The sequence below is a fragment of the Rhinolophus sinicus genome, chromosome 14 (assembly GCF_057876585.1).
Source record: "Rhinolophus sinicus isolate RSI-liver-muscle chromosome 14, RSI-T2T, whole genome shotgun sequence".
Taxonomy (NCBI): Eukaryota; Metazoa; Chordata; class Mammalia; order Chiroptera; family Rhinolophidae; genus Rhinolophus; species Rhinolophus sinicus.
Window position 1 is genome coordinate 95,187,416 of NC_142514.1, and position 22,373 is coordinate 95,209,788.

The 22,373-nt window shown below is 37.7% G+C and overlaps 1 long non-coding RNA gene across 1 annotated transcript in view; it reads left to right on the top strand.

Annotated features, from left to right (window-relative positions):
* The window catches only part of LOC109436361 (uncharacterized), a 46,425-nt gene that overhangs the window by 20,799 nt on the left and 3,253 nt on the right, over window positions 1–22,373 (top strand). Inside the window, exon 2 of the long non-coding RNA XR_012497777.2 lies at window positions 10,492–10,669. This is a non-coding gene — a long non-coding RNA (uncharacterized LOC109436361). The remainder of the gene's footprint in view (window positions 1–10,491; window positions 10,670–22,373) is intronic.

Consider the following 22,373-nt stretch of genomic DNA (forward strand, 5'->3'; position numbering starts at 1 on the left):
CAGCCTACTTGGCAGTATCATGCTAATATATATTTTTCAAACTTCTATAAAAATAATGTTATTGAAGATGCACTTGCTTATAATATTAGACACATTTCAGAAGAACTATACTATAATTTCATTAAGCAATCTAAATCTTATTTCTTGAATGTCAAATGTTTTTTCCATCATATTCTCATGATTAAATAAACTTCACTATAATCTCTTACACAGGATTACACAATATAATTATCTTCTATGAAATTTTGTGACCTGTCAAACAGGTCACTAATTAAACATGGTCCAAAAATGACAAATCGTATCAGTTGATACGTTAATCACTTACCGTGCACTCATGGTGCTACAAGAAGTGCTATAGCATGTCTCAGGTCAAGTTTGAATTTTCTAGGTATCCAATTCTATTTCTATTCTGATACAAATGGAAACACTATGAATTAAGGAAGTTTATTTTTAAATGGTTTGTCCTTTAAGGCAACAAAAAAGAAATAGCCCAAATAAGTGAAACATGAAAAAAAAAAAAGCAGAATTTATAAGACAAAATGAACAGAAATGCCGTACTTCAGTGGATTTAAGCAAGAAAAGGAAGAATGATCAAAGAGGTAAACAGAGACCACAAAGTTTCTATCTGGCAAAACAAGGGTAAGAGAGTTTGAAGAAGGACATGGCAGCCATTGCCGTCAAAGGCAGTACAGAGGTCTCTGAAAATAATAAGTTACTGATTAGAGGTTTCAGTGGAGAGGTGGAGTCTGAAGCCAGAGTGCAGGGGTTAGAGGCATGAATGTTCAGTAGAAAAGAGGCAATAAAAAAAAAAAATCTTCTGAGGAAGTTAGAGCAACTGTTCTCTATTTTTTTTTCATGGAAGGAAAAGTGAGTGCTTTATACATCATTATAGTTCCAATCTCAATTCTTTAAGTGCTATTGTGTATCTTAAAATTTTGTGTGAATTTTGCACTCCCTTTATTTTGCATTTGAATGATACTGAGTTGTCTGTGTCTTAGTTTTGAATTTTCTGCAAAGCAAAGCCTGAGAATAAATTTAGGTACAAGTGATAGAGCAGAGAGAAAGAGACAGGGAAGGAAAGAAAGCCATAGTGTATGGTTGAGCTGTTGCCACTGTGGGCAAATGGAGGAGAATTTCATTGGGTTCCACAGGTACACAGACAATTGTCCTTATGAAGGACTGGAAGCTGGGGAATATGTGCACAGATTACTGCCCCAAGTGACTAAGAGCTGCTCCCAGGTGCATGAATTCGTTTGGCATTTTCAAGATGTCTAACTGCTGACTGAGGAAAAGCTGCTTTGGAGAAAGCCCCATGGTGGAGGAGCTGGGAGATGCAGCAGCCTCGGGTGAGGGTGGGGGAGGAGGCATGCATAGGGACTCTCCACCATCCTGCTGCAGAAGTCAGGGTAGTGGCGGTGTGGCACAGGGCACAGAGAGCATCCTAATTCCACCGGAAGTCTCCAGTAGAATTATCAGTCCAGGAAGTGCCATGCTGATTCTGTGCTTTCTCATATCTCCTTGCATGTGGCAGGGAGCACATAGTGCATTTGAGAAGTGTGAATTTAGAAGCTATGTATGTAGTTGTCTTTAAAAAACAGATGAACAAGTTGGAGAAAGTCCAGGCCATTTGTGGGATCTTTCTCAGTCAGGCTCAGCCTCCAGGAGCCCAGGCTGAGTGAGGGAGTGGGCCAGGTGGACTCTACTCAGAGGTTAAGAGCCTAGATTAGTGCCCAGAGACAGATTTATGGTGATGAGGACCAAAGATTAGTTCCCCTATCAGCCTCTGCTCGCTATTTGAAAGCCAGGACCAAACCCACAATTCACAAAAATAAATGGGAAATTAATACTTCCCCCAACCCTATCATTGAGGCAAACACTTTCTTTGTGAAATAGCATTAGAATTTAATAATTCATGCTTTAAACACTGCCACAGTATTGACAGCACAAGGGACCAGTGAGAAATAACTGCACACTCACTTCCAAATTAAGCCTTTCTCCATGCTGTCCTCTCTCCATGCCCACGGCTTTCATCACAGTGACAGCTACCATATGTCTCACTCAGCTCCAAGCTCAAAGATGCATCCCACAAAGGCTTTCTCTCTACAGGGAGACTAGCCAAACGGTGAAACAGCAGCACAAGCTCTTTCAGTCTGAACTGAACTCTGCAATGACACATGTATTTTCTTCTTTCTGATGGGACTCACGAAGTCCTAAACCTGTGGGTCTCAAAACTTGGTTTCCAGACCAAGAGCATCAGCATCATCTGAAAACATGTTAGGAATACAAATTCTTGCCCCCTAACAAATACTCGCTCCTTGATTAAATGCTAGTCAAGCTCCTCTGAACTCTTTTCTCAGCTAGGCCCTAACTGTGGGGCTTCCATGTTCTTCTCTGTGTTGTCCAGTTTTAGCAAGAATCCTGCTGACTTGATTTAGCCAGCCTAGCCCAACCTCAATACCTGATCACCCTTGATATCTAATCAGGTTCCTCATCCCCCAGTGTCCCCGGTGATACCTGATCATTCTGTCCTGCCTTCATCAAGAATTCTGTCAGGTCAGTTTGGCCAGAATCTTCCTTCAACCTCTGATATTTCCTCCTAGTAATTTTCCACCCACTGACCTCCACTCTGCTCCTTGGCTGTAAATCCCCACCTTTCCTTGTTGTATTCAGAGTTGAGCCCAAGCTCTCTCCCCTACTACAAAACCTGTTGAAGTAGCCCCTTTAAATAGTCTTTCTTGCTGTCTTTAACAAGTGTCATGAGTAATTGTTCTTTAACACTCCCTCCCAGACCTACTGAATCAGAAGCTGTGGGGGTGGGGCCCAGCAGTCTGTATTTTACCTCTGTACAGAAGCTCTTCAGAAGATTCTGTTGCTTGCTAAAGTCTGAGATCCACTGCTCAAAATGAGACCCTATAGAAGGGTGCATTCATGCTACAAAGGCAAGGTACCAAGAGATGGGGACAGGTGCAAGAACACACAGGAAGGACCACATCTTTATTCTCATAGATCTCATGTCTTGTGAGAGCTCCATTTAGAGATGGGCACACACTTACTTTCAATAAAATTGAGAAAGACTGACCTAGGACCTCTGGAGAAACCGTGATTATTTCAGGCATCAGATGATAGTAATTTGAGGATCTGGATTGGAAGTATATAGCTTCCAGTTGTAGCTCTGAAAACCCCACAGGACAGTGGCTAAAATTCTAATTGCCAGGATCAGTTCTGTGGTTCTGTACTGACCTGTGGTTTCACATGAGAAATACCCACAGCTGTAGAGGAAACCGCAGAGGTCTGGAAACTGCAGGCAGAGGTAAACAGAACCACAGTATATTCTACAAACAATAATAAGGAACCACAGAAAAGTATCAAAAGGGAAAAAATGCATTCCTTGGCTGGGAACTTATTGAATGTTTAAACTCAGGAAACAAACTTGTAAGAAAGTGAATGGGGTCTCCTTGGCTTTAATTCCACAAAGAAACAGCAGTTAAAGCCTACGTTTTTATTTCCCGTTAAGGCTGGTTAAATATGGAATACAAAAGGAGGGGTTATTTCAGAATATGTCATTATTTCATACTGTATTTTGATTTCATTTTTAATCTCTACAGACATTAGGAATTTATATGTCTGCAAAAGTTTTGAAATATTGAAATTTTTTTTAACAGACATGCTTTTACAAGAGAAATATTAAAATAAAGAGAAAACAGCAATTCTCAAACTTTAGCTTTTTTACCATTATTATTAAATCTGCTACCTAGGCGATAGGTAGCAGCGACTAAGCAATAACTGTTTTGAACCAAAAGTTACGTCTTCTTCCACATTTCATTCCGGAAGAGTGCTTCTCAGAGGTTCGTTAACCATTCATTAAAGACCTTTTATACGCCCTCTAGTGGTGGCCGCTTTGGAGCTGAAGAGCGGCAGGGCATTGCAAATGCCTGTACAATAGAATTTAATGTGAATTTTCAAGTCCAAAAATTGCTCTATTACTATTGCGTGGCCCCCGCCTCCAAAAAAAAATCACCTTTTCTTTAATCTCCTAGAAATATAGCAGGAGGCTTTGACTTTGTGGTAAATCTCTAGTGTGATATTTGAATAATAATTAATTCTTTAGATTATTAAAGTTATAATTTTGATGTTAATATATAATAGTATAAGCCACTTATAGATCACTATTAGAGACTGTTTAATATGCACAGCACAAAAAGACAAAAGCTATAATCATGAATTCTCTGTTCTACAAAAATTAACAGATTGTCTACAGACTTAGAAACTTGCATATCTTTACAAAGTTTTAAAACATATTCAACCTTTTAAACAGACAAGCTCTTTACAAGAGCAATATCCAAAATAGGAGAAAACCTCAGTTCTTCAACTTTAGCTTTTTCAGCGTTATTGTTTATGCTCTAAGTCCCTTCTCGGTCAGCGTACTTGGGAACCTAGCCCCTTCAAATAGATCCATCACTCAGAACGCACTATTCCCAAAAGCATACAAATAAACCTTCTTGATCATGATAAATGACGTCTCTTTACCCTACATCCCTTCCAGCTACCTTAACTCCATTTCTCTATCCCTCTTTCCAGCAAAACGTTCCCACATTCTTATCTCACATTCTCTCTTTAACACATTCTGCTTTAAAGAAGTTCCCATCCCCATGACTCAGCTAAACTTTTGCTTATCAAAAACACCAACTATTTTCATCTGGCCAAATCCACTGGTGCCTCCTACATTCTCTTCTTACTTCCCAGGTGGTATTTGACAACCCCCCTTTCTATAATATCTAATAAAGTAACTCAGACTTAACAGAGCCAAATCATAGCTCTACATTTGTTCCTCCAATCCCACTTCTCAGCTCAATGCACCACCATGATTCAACTCCTCTCTTTTCCTCACAAGCATATTTCACCCAACAGCAAATTATGGCAACTTTACTGTCAAACTACATTCTGAACCTTCCATCTCCTCACTATGTGTACTGCCAGCACCCTAATGCAAATCTCCTTCATGTCTCACCTGAACCCCTACGGTGCCTTTTAACCTGCCTCCCCTTGGCTTACCTTCAGCAGTTCATCTCCACAGCAGCCAGAATAACCTTGTAGAATACACATTGAATCTTGTCATTTCCCAGTTTACCACCCTCCAGTGGTTGCCCACTCTAATTAGAAGAAAATATAATCCCCCACCCCATGGCCAACAGGAAGCTACATTATCTAGTTTTTGCCAAACTAGATAATGTAGTCTCCATCTAACTTTCCTCCACCCCTGCCCTATGTTTCATCCATTTTATCTGCTTTTTCAGTAGCAGTTTCCTCTGCTTGGCATGGAATTGTGCCCGCATTACTAGGTCCTTCTCATTTCTCATATCCCAGGTGCAATGTCACCTCCTCTATCTACTTCTCTGACTGCTCTGTCTATAGTAGCCCCATTCACCTCTCCATTACCTTTTATACAATCTTTATAACATCTTTCCCTATCTTAAATGATCTCATTGATTTATGTATGTGTTGTGTCTCCACCCACTAGAATGTAAGCTCATCGAAGTCACGGATCTCTTCTTGTTCACCACTGGTTTTTGGGCGCCAAATACTCATTACATACCACATTTATTGAACAAATGAATAAATTACTCAGCCTGTGACTGGCAACATGCCCTAATAACATGCCTTGGCTTCCCCAGCGTGCCTCTGGGTGATGGCTTGTTTCTTCCTCCCTGGTACACTTGGGGTGCTTCAGAGTCTCTGCCCCTCATGAGCATCCTCTTCAGATTTCCTCCAGTTCCCAACACCAGACGTGCCTTCAAGGGAAACTGACTCCAATTCTCTTCCTGGCTCTGGTCCCTGAGACAAATGAATTGGACAGATTACGAATGATGAATTGATTAGGGCAGATCTGAGACCAACACGAAGATTATTCTAATGGTCCAGGAAGGAGATAATAAGCACCTGAACCAGAACCCCAGCAGTGGTTTTGTTGAGAAGTGAATAAATCCAAGAGACATTATTTATAGCAGTAGAATCAATTGGCTAGATAAGTGGGTATGGGTGTGCGTTAGCTTGCTGGGGTTGCTCTCTATACTAACAAGGCACAAAATACCACAGGTTAGGCTGCTTACATGACAGAAGTTTATTTCTCACATCTTTGGAGGCTGGAAGACCAAGACCAAGGTAGCAGCAGGGTTGATTTCTTCTGAGGCCTTTCTCCTTGACTGGCAGATGACCATCTTCTCACTGTGTCTTCATGTGTGCATGGGTGTGTGTGTGTGTGTGTGTGTGTGTGTGTGTGTGTCTTCTTTCAATGACACCATACCTATCACATTAGATCCCCAACCCTTATGACCTCTTTAACCTTAATTACCTTCTTAAAGGCCCTATCTCCAAATACAGCCCATTTGGGTTAGGGCTTCATTATTTGAATTTGTAGGGGACAAAATTGAGTCCATAACAGGAAAGAAGACCTGTTTAAGTTATCAATGTATCAATGATGACTTCCAAAAGTATATGATTTGTCTATATGCTTTTTCAATGCTATTGCAGATACCTTATTTATTTTGCATATTAAGCACATTATGGTCACTTTAGAGGACAGGAAAACTTTCTATTACTTGAGGAGCATAACCTGTAGATCGATTTTAGGACACAAAATCTCTCAACTTCAAATATCTTTGTGCCAATTAGTGCATTATTTAGATGAGTATGCCAGTTGGCTTCACTAGTTTTAAGCAACAGAACCATCACTACTGCTTCTCAATCTTTCTTCAAAGTGTTGGGAAGGCGCTGAGAATACCATGGTCCTTACAAAGTGCCATCCTAAAAGTTAAGAGTTTGCAGAGCTCAAGCTTGCCTGGACCAGGCAGGAAGGATGCAAAGGATCTGGAGCCTGTGCCGGAAACTGTCTTTGGCAGGGCTGTCTGCACGTCTTTACCAGCCTGCCCTCCACGGCTCGCTCCACACGACTCTTACCTTGCCGTGACACTGAAGCCCCTCCTAGCCAAGTGACGGTCACCTCTGTTTGCCACATTCCATGGTCAAGCTTCTAAACTTCTTGACATTTCAGTAAGAACTAACACAGCTGACCACACCTCTTTTTTGAAGCACTATTTCCCTTAGGAAATGCATTCTTCTTTCTCTCCAACACCACTGGCTCCTTCTTCTTACTCCTCCTGGCTCTTCCTCCTTTCCCTAACCTCCGAATGTTCATTATCTCCTTTACGATCCTTGCTTTAAATATCAAATCTAATCTCTAGCTCTGACCTTTCCCCAGTAACCCAAGAGTCTTATGTCCAGCTTTGACACCTCTGCTCAGAAGTTTAATGAACATCTTAAACTTAATAACTTCCAAAATAAAATTCCTGACATTTTTCTCAAAACCTGCTCTTTCTCCAGTCTTCTCCATTGCAGTAAATGGCACCAAATACACTCAGTTGCTTAATTCACTAACAAAAATGATAATAATACTTATTAACACATATGTGTTTATTGGAGGTCAAATTCAGTTCTAAACAGGAAACCTGTTTATTTTTACGGTTTCACATTTCCTGTGTTGAGATTCCATTTTGCCACAATTTCTTAGGAAATGTCTTTTGTCCACTGAAGAAGCACACTCAAAGGACACATTTCCTAGCACTCCTCCCACCCCAGACCCCCACCCATTCGGGGGTTAGACTGTGGATGTACCTTGTTGACTCCTGAAAACTTTCTCCTCCCAGGCAAACGCCATGCTTCTTTTTATGTGGTAAGAATTAGCTAATGATCATAATTGTAGTCTATTTTATTGTAGTCTATTTTACGACTACAATAAAGAGAATTCATGCAAAAGATGCTGCATCTCAAAATTATAATAGGATGAACTATGAAAAGGCACAATCACAAGAAAATGCTTTAACCAAAAACCAGGAGCCACAGGTAACAATAGTACAAGTAGTGCTTTACAGTACTCTGAACTACTGGTTTATGTCACCTTTTAGCCATGAAAGAGGCCACATTCATAAGCCAGGCAAGGCGTCTAATGATTACTGGGAACACGTACCCTTTGCCACAGGTTTTGGTGGCCATCTCTCATTGAAGGGCCGAGGGCATGCGGTTCAGTTCCCTAAGCAATCAAGGGTCTGGGTAAACATGCTTGACTGATTAATGATAACAGCTCTTAAAACACCACAGACGTTTCCAGTGCCCAGAAATGTTTATTTTTTTATACTAAATTAAATTCATTTTCTCTCTCATTCCCTCTAAGGAAAATGGTGACAAATTTAAATTCAGAGTGGACTGCTATATTGAAGATGGCCATGTGCCACAACCTCTAAATAAGCTATGGTTTGGGTTTGTATTTCAGCAGGAGGATGATGGGAGGGAGGAGGTTTAAGGGCAGGGAGAGAAAAAGGAAAGTGTCAGTGAGTCCTGTGCCAGTGTACCACTGCCCTGCACACAGACAGAGCTTCATAAATTTTTGTATTTAGCAAATACAGTCATAATCAAAACAGTAATAATTTATCATATCATTAAACATGATAAATACTTATGTATCATGGGAAAAGAGAAGGAAACAAATACAAAGGAGCATCTGCTTTGTGCCAGGCACCACAATGCTGGGAAATAGAAAACATTATTTCCATTAAGCATTAGAAAACTGAAGCTTAGAGTGGTTCATTTGCCCAAGGCAATACAACACAAACCTTGCATTCCAAAGCTCATTTCCCATCTATTTATGTTTATCTACATTGCCCCTAATGATGAGAGCAACAACAGACATTTGTACAGTGTCTATTGATTTTTCTTACATAAATTATTCTGTCCATTTTATGTTAATCAATTTGTTACCTCTTAAAAAATCTATAGTAGACTAGATAGTCATGGCATTATAACCGTTGCGGTTTTTACCATGTTACCATGACCCTGCTGATTCCCACCAGTTGCATACTGGCCAGCAGAGAAATGCTCTCAGAAGAGCACATCCTTCCAATGGGTACGTTTCCCTGGTTTCTAAGGATTATAGCTCTATGATTCAGAAACGTACATAGACTCTAGCGTGAGCTGAAGTAGGACGAGAAATTCAGACTGTTGTGAATATCCTTTTTAAATACTGAGGTAAAATAAAGCCATGGTTTGTAAATCAATTTCAAAGGACAAGGAGACATTGCTTTTTTCCACTTTAAAAAAAAATTTGTCACAAATGAATTTATAAAGTTACACCTGGTTACATATAAAATAGGAAGATACATGGCATAGCTGTGCATTATGATCTTCAAGAAACGAAGACATTTGACAACTGTTCAGGAAAGTTCATTATAAATGTTGGACAATTCTTGACGATGAATCTGATTTTTTTCTGCATGTAAAAGACAGGTATATGTTCTTTCCCTTCATAAAATGTGCAGATATTCTACAATAAGTAAGAATGGGAAAGGCTGACACATTTATTTGTTTATTCTTCAATAGGTATTTGTGGTTCACTCATTTGTGTCAAGAACTATACTAGGTGGATAACAGCTCAGCAAAACAATACCCCTGCCCTCCAGTGGCTCAGTGTTTAGGGTAGAGAACACAGAAATGAAAGCAGACAAATCAAACTCATGCATGATTAATGTCAAAATATCGGCAAAATGCTGTAAGAGACCAAATTTCAGAACCTCCTCTGTCATTTAAACAAAAAACAAAAACAAACAAATAAAACTCTTGTCCTAATCTGGTAAATATTAATTGTTTGGGTTAAAGATTTGTTCTGGAAGAAGCAAAACACTTTCAGAAACATTCTAGGCCTTTCTACCATAATTTATCTGATTACAATGACCCTGTGGGGCAAATGATTTTTTGCCATTTCTGTATGTTGAATTCCTACTCATTCTTCAAAGTCCAGTTGAAAAGCTGTCTCCTCCAAGAAGACTTTCTTGATCCTCTAAGCTGAATATGCTCTGTGCTTGCTTTACTTGTGTCTTATTAATAGATCATTTTCTAACCTATATCGTGGCGATATTTTTCTGATTTTTTTTGCTTTCAGTCTCAGGTTGAGGCCTCCTGAGGTTATCAAAAAGAGAAATCTCACCTTCCTTCTTCTTTCTGGAGAATCTCTTTCTCTGATGGCAGTTAAACAGATGGTTCTGAAATTCAGTCAAAAAGAAGCACCTCAGGGTGTACCTGGACCAGGCAAGCAATGGGAAGCAGGATGCATAGTTTTCTGGGTTTGCTGTTCTCCACCCAGGCCTGACCTCCAAAGAGCTAAGACCGTCCCACATGGAGCCCTGGAGCAGAGAATGTGGGCATTTACCCTCCATGAATTCACTTTGTGATCTTAGTACAAAAAAATTAAGATCATAAAGTATAGAATGACCCTGATCAAGATTAAATTGCACAGAATACACTGATACAGCGTATCAGTCAGCTGAGGCTGTGTTTTGCTGCCATAACAAACAACCCTCAAATCTCAGGGCTTACAACAGTGCTTTCCTCTCACTCTTATTACATCCATCTTGGCTGTGGCTTTACTCCACTCATTTTTTCTCCCAGGACCTAGGCTGAAGAAGCAGCCTTTATCAGGAACAATGCAGACACCATAAAAGGGGGAAAAGGTGACAGACCATGTGATGCTTTTCAACCTTCCTCTTGGACATGGCAGAGATCACTTCTGTTCCAGTTCCATTGTCAAAACAAGGCCATGGCCAAGACTGAATTTGATAGGATGAAGGTATGTAATTCCCTCAGACGGAAAAGGCTTATAGGAGGAGCAGCACAATTAAAAAAAATTTTTTTCATCTACTACAACATGTCAGGAAGATTTAGATATTGAAGCAATCCAGAAAGAGCACTAGACAAGCAGCTTCCTATTGAGTTTTAGTGGAAATATGTTCACGTCAATTGTCTGGGTTCTAAGCCTTAATTTTTTTTATCTATAAAATCAGAGGTTTGGTCTACGTGGTGTCAAGGTCCCATTACAACTCTGCCATTGAATCTAAAGCCTTGCATTATGGTTATTTGTTTTAGCCAGTATCATTTCTATATTTCTCAGAGATCTTACCAAGTATGGTGCTTGAAAACATTTGTTGAATAAATAAGTTAACCCTATGAATAACTTATACTTTAGTGCAAATTCATTAGATAATTTCCTGGAGGCAGATTCCATGGCTGGAATGTGGAGAGCACTGAGAGCCTTGTGGTGGTGAAAGGAGAAAAGTAAAGAGAAGAAGTGAAAGCAGCACATGAACACACAGAGGAGAGCTGAAAAACTGAGGCCAGGAATGCTCCAGTTCCTGGCGATTCCTCTTAGAGGAGCTCTGCGCCTGAAAGCATATATTATAACAGGACACAGTTCTGGATTTCCCTAGGGCTGAAAATTGTTTAACTTACTAAATGTAAAGACATATATATTTTGAAAGTATTGCAAATAGCAAGAGGTTCGACTTTTTTCTTTTGTTCCTTATTTTGTATGGGAAAACTAGGTAAAGAGCACACTCCCAAACTGTTACAATTCAATTATAGGAAATGCTGCAGTCTTGTATAAAGATGAAATTTCTGCTTCTATTGTGAAAAGGAAATGATAGCCTTTCGAACTTAACAAAATAGTTGATTTGCCAAGAAAATGCTCTCAACCAGAAGGAGTCAGCTAAGAAGAAAAATCAGACAGTGCTTTTGTTTCCATTTGATTCTGTTTCCATGAGGTGATGAAAATGCTCTTTCATTTTTTACAAAGCTCTCCTATATTTACCACAAATACAGATCATTGTTATTTAAATAACTACAAAATCTAATTTGAATTTCATATTTAATCTTCAGCTGGAATGATGAAGATTTGTCTTCTACTTACCCATATCATTCTTCCTGCCCACATAATCGTAGTTTGGTGAGATCACTTGTGAGTTTTATTTCTTATTTTATTTCTCACTTTAATAATTGTAGTCCATAGTAGCTCCTCAATTATTTCACTCCTTGGTTGTACAAATAAATTGAATGTGTAGATTTACTTTTTATCAATGCAGTGTGAAAAGGTAATTAAAGAATTCAATGTAGTTTGAAATTAAAAATAATTAGATCCACAACACAGATAAAATCTATCCAAAATAATGAGAGCTGTTTTGTAAGCTCAACTAACATCATGCCGCTGAAAAAAACAATCCTTTTTACCTTAACTAACTTCAACATGATGAGCTGTAAAACTCCAAATACTGCAGTGAAGATCTGAGAAGTGAAACCGGAAGCAAGTAAAAGCAGGAGTCTGGGTGTATATGATGCATGAAGAATCCATTATTTTCTATTTTCCTTTTTTAGCTTTCCAATATGACCTTCAAACTAGTGATTTGAGCATCTCAGAAAAACACATTCAAGGAAAGGCGCTTTTAAACCACAACTTTTTAAGTCTTTCAGAAATCTGTATTCTTACATCTCTTGCTGACTCAGGAGAGGATTGGCTTTCACTTTGGGAGGAAGACATACTTCTTTGCCTCCTGACCAATGGCTCCCCACCTCTCCTGGCTGTGATATGTTAGTAAGCAATGCCACCAAATAGGAAACAATTGATCCTTAGGCCTGACACTTTAAATCAAAAGCGTTTTATAGTTTTCATCTACTGTTCGGAATATTGTTGTTTCTGGTGGCTAAAAGTCTGTATGTGGGAGATACTGAGAACTTTAGTAAGCTTATGATATAAAATATGTAATGCCACTAGAACTTTCAAGTGTTACTTCACCATTAAACATCCAAATCTTGAAGCTTCAAGACCTTGGTGAGGATGTAGTACCCACAGGTCTGTTCCAGGAAGTCAGGACTAGCCTATTAGTATGCAGTTTTCCTTGGAGACCGGCCATCTTCACACTGTGCGTGCGTTCCCCTCTCCAACCTTCCTGTCACTGCTCTGTGTCCACGACCCAGCCTACGGCGCCTTGGACGGATCTCTTGCCATTTCCTGCATTCTGCACGAGCACTAATTGAAAATTTGGGTGGCCTTGCTTATTTATTTTCCTGGAATTCAGTGGGTTATATTTTCATGGCATTTTCTCAGCAGTGCAGCGTTTCAATTTCAAACGACGACAATGAGAAGAAAAGCCAGTCCCCGTCAGCAGGCTGTATCCCCAATTTGAATTTGCAATACTGCCTTTGCAAATTGTAACTAAACGTAAACGATCAGAAATGCCTGTTTTTTCATGAAACTAAAAAACACAAGTTTACTTTCTCCTTGAAAGGGAGAAAACATGATGATGTGCTCAGTTTCTACTAAAAAAAAAAAAAAAAAAGATAAACAGGAGGTAACATTAAAAATTATTTGATAAAATTGAACAATCGACTGCCCATGTCTAAATCTTCACACAAGGCACTGACTCGAATTTTTCTGTCGGATTAATATACTAAAAAGAGCTTGCTTCACTCTGCAATAGCACGAGGGTTTCATACAAAGTACAGCCTGTGTGTGCTGCATGAGCATTTTTCTTTAGGAATATGAGGCTAATGTGAAATATTTAATTTTATCAAGATGTTCTACAATGTTGTTCTAATAATCTACCACTGCTGTAAATTTTGTATTGCCTAACATTCAAAGAGGACTCCATTCCAATGAATTTGTGTAAAAACACAATTTGGCAAAAATTAAATTTATATACATAGCTTATAGAATTTGCACCTTAAAGCTGACTTTTGATTTCATCCTGGATGTGTGCATCTTTCATTTCTGAACTAAGAGTACTTAAAGAAAGTGAATTTTTAACATCTCATGCATTTTGCATGCAGTATATTGAAAGATTTAGAATGGTTGAAAATTGACACACATGTTAAATAGACTTAGTTACCGAAGACAATTACTTTAGTGAAACTCCCTGAAAAGTGCCAGTTGAGGGGCAAATACACTTCCAGTTTTGTATCTTTAAAATAGGACTGAGTCTAGCTTGTTTTTTGAATCTTGAGAGCTACCTTCCCTGGTTTATAAGCATTTCTGCCATTGGTGTAATCAGTGGCTATACTAATTGTACATCAATTTACCTCAAAATCGGGAAATGATAAGACCTTTCTGTGGAGCAAAGGTTGCCATGGCTGTGAGCCGAAAGTAAATCTTGAAAAACATTTGTCTTATTTATTTTGGGCAACTGATCTGGGAAATAAAAATATTTTCATCTGTTCATTTTAATCAAACAATTAATGGCATGAAATAGCTATTCTGAGTCACTTTTTATAAATTGGAGCTAGCACTAAATTGTCAAAAAATCAATGACAATAACACAAATCATATCTTCACACAAAAATAAGTACATAATGGTTATCTGGGTGAACAAATTTATTAATGCCTTACTATAATTCATAAATAGGCTTTCTTTTCCATATACATTTTGTTTTAAAATTGTAGGTGTAAAAGAGGGAAAAAATCCGCTTGGACTATGCAAATATTGCCTAGCTAAACTACTTATTCTGAATATATACAGATGTGAGCTGAATAACATAATTAGGTTTTTCACATGATACTATGTATTTGAAACTCATTAAATAAGATATGCTGTGCATATAATAGTGGTAACATTTTATGTTTATATAGCTCTTCATAAACCACAAAAGTATTTTTTAACATATATAATTGAGGTTCACAATAATTCTCTGAGGGTCACTTATCTAAAAAGTACATTAAACTCAATAAGAAAAGCTGTTAAATAAAAATAAGTCTATGGTTATTAAAAATATTGACATAATAATAGAATCAAGTATGAAAAATAGGGAAAGCATTGCAGTTTAAATAAAGAAGATACTTAACCTCGGAGAGCGGTACTGCTTTAATCCAGCACAGAACAGGGTTTTTGTGGCTCTTCCACTATGCTGAACAATTTGGATAACAAGCTAGCAGACATTCATTAACTTGGTAAATTCAAATATATTTTATTTAGTGGTTTTTCTTTTCATTTGACTTTTTAAAAATAAAATGTAAAAAGGAAATCACACTATTCACAACCGTATCTTTTTTTTTCCCTAGTAGTGAGCCTCTTCTCATATCAGTCTTGTTATTTTAAATTATACCTTAAGAAAATAAATGTCAGCTGGGATATAGTCCCTTTGGAGGCTTGCCTTTGGTAGCTAAGTCTGAACAGATATGGGAAAAGACATGTTTTACTGTTTGTACAAAGTCTCAAAAAATTAAAATGACGCATTTCTAATATTTCCCACTATCATTTCCTCTTTGCCAGAGTTAACAATGAATTTTAGCTTGACTGATGATTACTTCCCCAGATGTCAAAAGCAAAATTAAAATATCTTTTAAAAGAAATGTACTTCACAGAATAAACAAGAAAAAAACCACCTCTTTTGACTTACCCTTTCCTGCATATGCAGCGAGCTGCCACTTCCTCTCAGACGTGTGACTCCAGAGTATATTTTCCAACTTGTGTATAGACATAAGTGACAGCTGAATTTAGAAATTAATTCCTAAAATTTCAAAACTATGCCTAATAAAAATGCAAAGTCTGGGCTGGAAGATTTATATAACAGAAGATGGGCCATTATCTGCAGAGCAAGTTGATGGTTGTCAAGTAGGTAGGCAAAAAAACAAAAAACACAGAAGTGTAAGTATGAAATATCTTCTCGTTTTTGCTTTCTCTTGAAACTTGATGCCTAGACAGAATATTGGCGTATATGTACAATGTTGTATAACAGAATTATTGGATCTATGTATTGGTTTTCTACATCTGACATTCAACTGTAAACAACTGACAACTCACCTGATTTGGATTAGTTTATCCAAAGCATAAGGCAAAATAAACCAGATCCCTGATTTCTTTTTCTTGAGAAAATAAGCTGGTTCTTCTGAACACTTTTTTTTTCTTGTAATGAAGGCGAAAAGAGGCGATATAACTAAGAGAACAAGGTACTTAACAGACCTCCAATCCTAGGGATAGACTGTCTACTCACTTCAAGACTTGGAGAGAAGACGCATTGTGGCTAGGAAGCCCAAAACCTCCCAAACACAATTCTCCAGTTGCATAGGCCAGAGATGATCTTAAGAGCTGTTGAAAGCAAAATACTAGTATACAATCTTCCTATGATGAGTAGGTCAGCCACAAAAGAGAAATGTGTAAATCAGAGACTTTAAAAAAAAATTAGAATGCTGCTCTCAGCATTCTTTTTCACATAGAATTCTGCTGAAGACCTCAATTTACATTAAAGATGAAAGAGAAGTGGGGAAAATAAATATTTAAACTGTGATCGATGAGACAGGATGATGCAAGGTGGGTTAAAAAAGGGCTAAAACAAAATGGAATCTAAACATTCAAAAGTCCTCGAGCCCCCACAGCCGCTTCCCCTCCAGTGCCTCACACCCACCATCTGGAACGTGATTTCCAGTGGGACTGCTCTCACTCACCCCACTGCAACCCTTCTTAGTAGTTGCTACCTCCAAATTTGGTTTCCAGTCTTTTCTTATTAGCACGTGTGTGTGCGTGTGTGTGTGTGTGTGTGTGTGTGTGTGTGTGTGTGTGTGTGAGGCAGTAGTGGGCAGTGACCCATGGTGTCTACCGCTGGCCTGACCACAGCAAGCTTTGGACTGCGTGTCAGGTGAGGCTTGCCCAAAGACAAAGTGGGAGGTCCCTTAAGTAGGGGACATTTTCCTACAGTTTTGGGGGGGGGCTGCCTTAATTTGCCACTGCCTTTAGCTTAAACAAGAATTAAAGCTAAAATGACGTGTCACTGAAGGTACTTGTTACTGTTATAAAAAAGAACTTCCGATATTCTCAGAACCATTTGTTCTGTTCAAAAATTAAAATGGAAGGAAGAAAGAGGGAGGAAGAGATGTAAAAAGAAAAGAAGTAGCCCTAGTCAGTCTATTGACTCAACTTTCTCCTCTGTCCATTTCCACTTAATTTTTTCCTTTTTAATTTTGGTCAGTTGGCTAATAGTTCTCACTTTCCTGCTGCCAGCCGTTTCTGGTTTTGTAACAACGTTTACTCTTCTCTATGAAAATGTGATTTTTAGGAAATAAAAAGCCACAGGATATAATCAACCTCTATGAATCTAAGACAAATTATGTATGAAAAAGGAATAAGAAGTTGATGTCTGTTGTTACCATCACTCACAGATTGAAATGCTTGCTTCAATTTCTGAAATGTTCTGGTGGCCACCACCTATGGATCGCCCCTGGAGCACAGGCACTTCTTGGACTGGCCCTTAGGATCCCTGTGTGCATTATGTGTTACAGTGACCTGAAAAGAACTTGGGGTACGTCAGTAACCAAAACTAAATGGAGATTTTAACAGCTCAGACTTCCACAGATTTTATACATTAAAGAAAGTTTTTGTCTCTATTGGTTAGGTTTCTCAGAAAGTAGAAGTGTTTCTCAGAAGTAGAAGACTATTAATTATAATTATTATTAGCAATAATACTTTTATTACAATATTATAGATATGCTGAAAGGATAATAAGTCAGCATAAGTTCATATATCAGAATTGCTAAATTTTTTATATGTATTTAGTTATTTCATATTTAAATAAGCTGTTCCTCTTCTTGGAAGAGTAGCTCATTAAAATGCTACTATAATATGAAATATTCTAATTTCCACTTTAAAAAATGTAAGGGCTCTAAAGTTAATAAAGCTTAATTTGCTGTTTGTATTGATTTGAATGCTAAGACAATATAAAATCTCAATAGATGAAGTAGAAAGTTTTGATTCCATGACAGAACTACATGCATTCTATAATTATATTTTATAACGGAGGTCAGTATTCTAAATTAGTTATTTAGGTTCATTAAATGTCACAAAATGTACAACATTTCTGGTCATTTAAAACTATTTAACATGTAGTTATTAGATTTCTAGTTAGGATGGGCATATAGTATTAAAACACATTTGAATGATTTGCTATTGTCGTTTTTCAAAAATAGTAGTAATAATGTGTATTTAATTAATTATTTATCCTCATGTGAAGCTTACAGATGCCTATATTTCTATATTTCCAATAGAGATCATAATGTGAATGTGTACATATAATGTAAACTACAATACATATATTTCCTCCAATATGAATAAGTTCATTAAATAAGTACATTAAAAAATCAAAGATTAATAGTCACCTACATTTTAAAGTAGTGAGTTTATTCATGCTCGCATTTTAAAACGATTAGTTGTGTTAATAGCTTTATGTCTGGGATTATTTATGTCCCCAAATACTCTTACATAATTGTGTTTTCTAATAAACCTAACCAATAGAAGAGTCCTTTATTCCACTGCACTCATATTTGCTGATTTAAATGTGTTAGTATATGCTTGAAAAACAGGCAAGAAAGACAGCTTCTTCAAAGTTTTAGCTGGTATTTTCTTATTTGTTAAAGATTTTTCTCCCAACAGATTCTCTTAGGCAGTAGATTTTGTATTAGCCCTAATTGTGAATATTTATCACATAAAACCCAGACACAAAAAAGTTAAAAAAATGCAAAACATGATTTTTCATTATCCCCTTCACCTCCCGTGACCCCAAATATGGTTTTCTTATATTACTTTTGGAAAATAAATATTGCAATAATAATAATTATTATTATAGTGTGTTTACCTTAATGGCAGGTTAGCTTAATTTATAGAAACCAAGAGAGGATGTGTAGAAAAAAGGAGTAATGCCTGGAGTGTAAGAGGCACTGTGTCATTATTTGTTGATTTGAAAAACAAGCTTGAATTGCTGCAATATACATGTACAGAGGATCTCTCTGAATTAGTAACTAGGCAACTAGTCTTATGCAGAAAATAAACTTTTTGTGGAAGTGCTTTTTAGATTTGCACAGCCACTATGATCAGTTAAACAGATTTCTTATAAAAAATTTTTTAAACACTATTAACAGCTTTATTGAGGTATAACTCATATAGAAAAATTGCACATATTCAATGTATACAATTTGGTGACTTTGGAACTTAGACATCTTTGAATGAAAGAATTACTGTGTTGTAAACCAAGAAAGAAAAGCAATGTGAAAATTCTGTAAATATAGAAGATGAAGTAAAAATGCAAAAAGCTTCCCTCTCTGTTTGATGTGGGAAGCTGACTCATCTAGTTCAGGAAGAACATTCTAAATTCTTTGAGAATTAATTTACCTTTCATTTCTCTTAAAATATGCCAAAACCCACTGGGGTGGGGGTGGGTAGGACAAGGACCGGCACAACAGTGCATCGCGTTCCCCTTTCCAGCATTATGACCAAGGCAAGTACGGCCTATAATTTCTGGTTGAAACAGATTTTCCTAAAGAATGAAAATGTCCTTCTAAGTGTTTTAACAAACGCATGCTTACAAACAGGAGGCCACTTAAAAGCAGTAACAATGGTAACTAAATATATCTAAAACACAAAATGACATGAAAGGACTAACAACAATCACTGAAACTTTCTTTCACAACTTGAAATCAGCAAACAGAGTATGTAAATTTCTAGGATAAAATTGTAATTACATAGAGAGATTTTCACCATTTATTTTCAGTCAAATAAAACATTAGGAATTCTCACAAGTCTACAGACCTAGAAAGCTATTGTTTATCAGAAAGAAAATATATGCATGTACTAAAAGAAAATCTATCATTTATGTTTGTGCATTTGAGCCTCTAGTCTATGTTAGTAGGATGAATATGTATCATGTTAAATATATGTAAAACATAATAGAAATGCAAATCAACACAGACCCACACATCCAGGATCTGAAAAAGTGTGGCCAAGCTTAGAAGGAATTAGTTTATGGAAAAGTAGGAATTCAGTAAAAACACAAAGGTGAAAATGCAACTCAGGTATTTAACATTATATTGTTTTTCTCTTTATCACTTTAATTCACAGCTAACCTGCTATCGTTGGTTTTCTTTCTTTCTTTCCTTTGCTTTTAATTAAAATTTATTGGGGTGAAAACGGTTAGTAAGATTACACAGGTGTCAAGTGTACAATTCTGTAACACATCATCTATATATCACGTTGTGTGTTCAATTTAGCCAGGGAAGAAGAAGCAAAGCAGTTAGTTCACAGGGCAGGGGCTGAGGGGTGTGAAAGTGATTCAAGACAGGAGCAAGCAGATATGGAAAAAGAAGAGAACCGAAATCTGCCTCAAAGTCAGAGAAAACAACCAAGAAAAGTTCTCAGTTTTAAAATGGCTTGCCATATAGGTAACAAATTCAAAGAACAAAGTATCTAGGAGAGAAAAAAAAAAAAATCGCTTTAATTGAATAGGAAGAAAAATTAGTATGATCCACTACTGCTGGCATATAGAGTTACTTGGGAAAACTCCAGTAACAGCATCCATACATCTACTCCTACATAGATAGCAGGCCAGATAAAGTTGCCAGAGAGAAGGCCCTGCAGTTCAGGAAAAAATTACTGCAGAATGGTTGTTTGTTGAAAAGTGTGGTCATGGGGTTTTAGAATTTAAAGTGACTTTAGAGTTTCTCTCTCCTGAACACCTTCTTTTAAAAATGAGATAACTGGAACGCTCAAGCCATCAAAGAATGTATCTGATCAGGGTTGATATCAGGCAGGCCAGAATGTGGGCTTCTAAACACCTCAGTAATTAATTGATCTAAAGAGCAGATCCTCAAATAATGTAGTTTTATATAACATCATTTCATTGTAATGTTGATGAGACAAAGACAAAATGAATTCCTGGCCAGGGCCACTCTGTCTATTTGGGGTTTGCACGTTCCCCCCACGTCTGTGAGATTTTTCTCTGGGACTCCGGTTTCCTCCCACAACCCAAACCTGAGCACATGAGGTGAATTGGCATATCTGCACTGTCCCAGCCTGAGTGAGTGTAGATGTCTGTGAGTGACCCTGCAATGGAATGCGTCCTGTACAGGGTGGGGCCTGCACCCTGAGCTGCTGGGATGGGCTCTGGCCAACTGGCCCTATACTGGAATAAGTGGGGTGAAAAAGAATGATTTTACTTGTTTTTAGTAATCTTAAATGTATGTATAGCTCACATTTATTTCAATGTTTAAAATTAGAAGTGTTTTGAGTCTTTACGTAGAAATTTGGTGATGGTTTTGTGACCAGAAATATGTTATAGGAACTTAACTCTTGTTCATGTCAACTCCCCTATAGTAAGATTGATTTTGTTATATGTTGTTTTGCTTAAAGTCACAGCTTCTGAGAACATATCAATGACATTAAGTGAGGACTTATTGTATCAATAGCTATATCAATCAATCAATCTTCCTCTCAATCCATATTTAAACCAACTATACTTCAGTCAACTCTTCATTTCTCAGGGATCATGGATAGTTTTGTCTTTTTATTTTTAGTATTTCACTGCTCAACCTCCACCAGGGGTGGAAAAATAAGTTCTTACTGAAATCACCTGGCTATGCTATACGGTTATCACTTTTGTTAGAAGCATTCAGTCAGAAACAACAACAGTTCACAGTTTTGGATAAAGCGTGGATTGGAAATTTATCTTTGTTAACTTTTTGTGTATTTCTTATGCCTTCGTACCGCAGAAAGTATAAAGAGGGCCAGGCCCAGGACACTAGCCAGCAGAAGAGTATCAGCAGCTGCTGAGACGTTATCATAGGAGGCAGGATGCGGCCTCAGCAGTCATGGTCGGTAGCAGCAGGGGTACCTGCTGTGGGCACACTGAGGGGAGTCCTGCACGCAATGCTTTTAATCGCCTTTGGGACCTATATTCAATACCTTCAAGGGAGCACAGCCGAATCAACAACTTAGGTGAAATCTACTGAAAAGAGGATGAGAAAACTACCTTTACGGAGTTTAAAATTTTTTATTGGGTTTATGGGAAACTAAAGTGTTAGTGGAGCAATGAAAGGACTCAGATGAAAACTATGTCGTATGAGAACAGGAAATGAGATATGACAGCAGGCAGATAAATTGTATGCAAACCATTTCTAAAACTCCTGGAAGTGGGAAGCCTTCATAAAGGAGCGTCCACCAGACTAAAATCCTATACAAAAGCCGAAAGGCCAGCAACAACACGTCTCTTAGCCCGAGTGAAACTGTAACTGGCGCTTCTGCTGCAAATGGGGTAACATTCCTTGAGAGCAGACATAACATGGCACGCCAGCCAGTCTGCTGTCCCAAGCCCCAGTCTATAGGGGAACTTTCACATCAGTGGAATAAACTTGGAATATGGTTCCCTTTTCTATGATTGCAGACACTAATGATAAAATGCAAATTGGCCTTGTTCCTACTGAAGTATATTAGACCTTCAAGTGGAACATTTTAAAAGAAAAAAACAAAACAAACACCCCCCTGACAAAAATAAAAACCCAAACAAAAAAATTTCAACCACCGTTGCCTAGCAATTTAAAATAAATTAAAGTGCCATCTTACATTCAGTTATACCTCCTTCATTTAGATGGTAAAGAGGTCTAAATTCTTATTCTGAGGAAACCATGGAATTAGGTTGTCCCTTCCCTGTCTGCAGCAGCAGGGCAGGCCTGGAAGGGAAGGCAGATCGCCTGG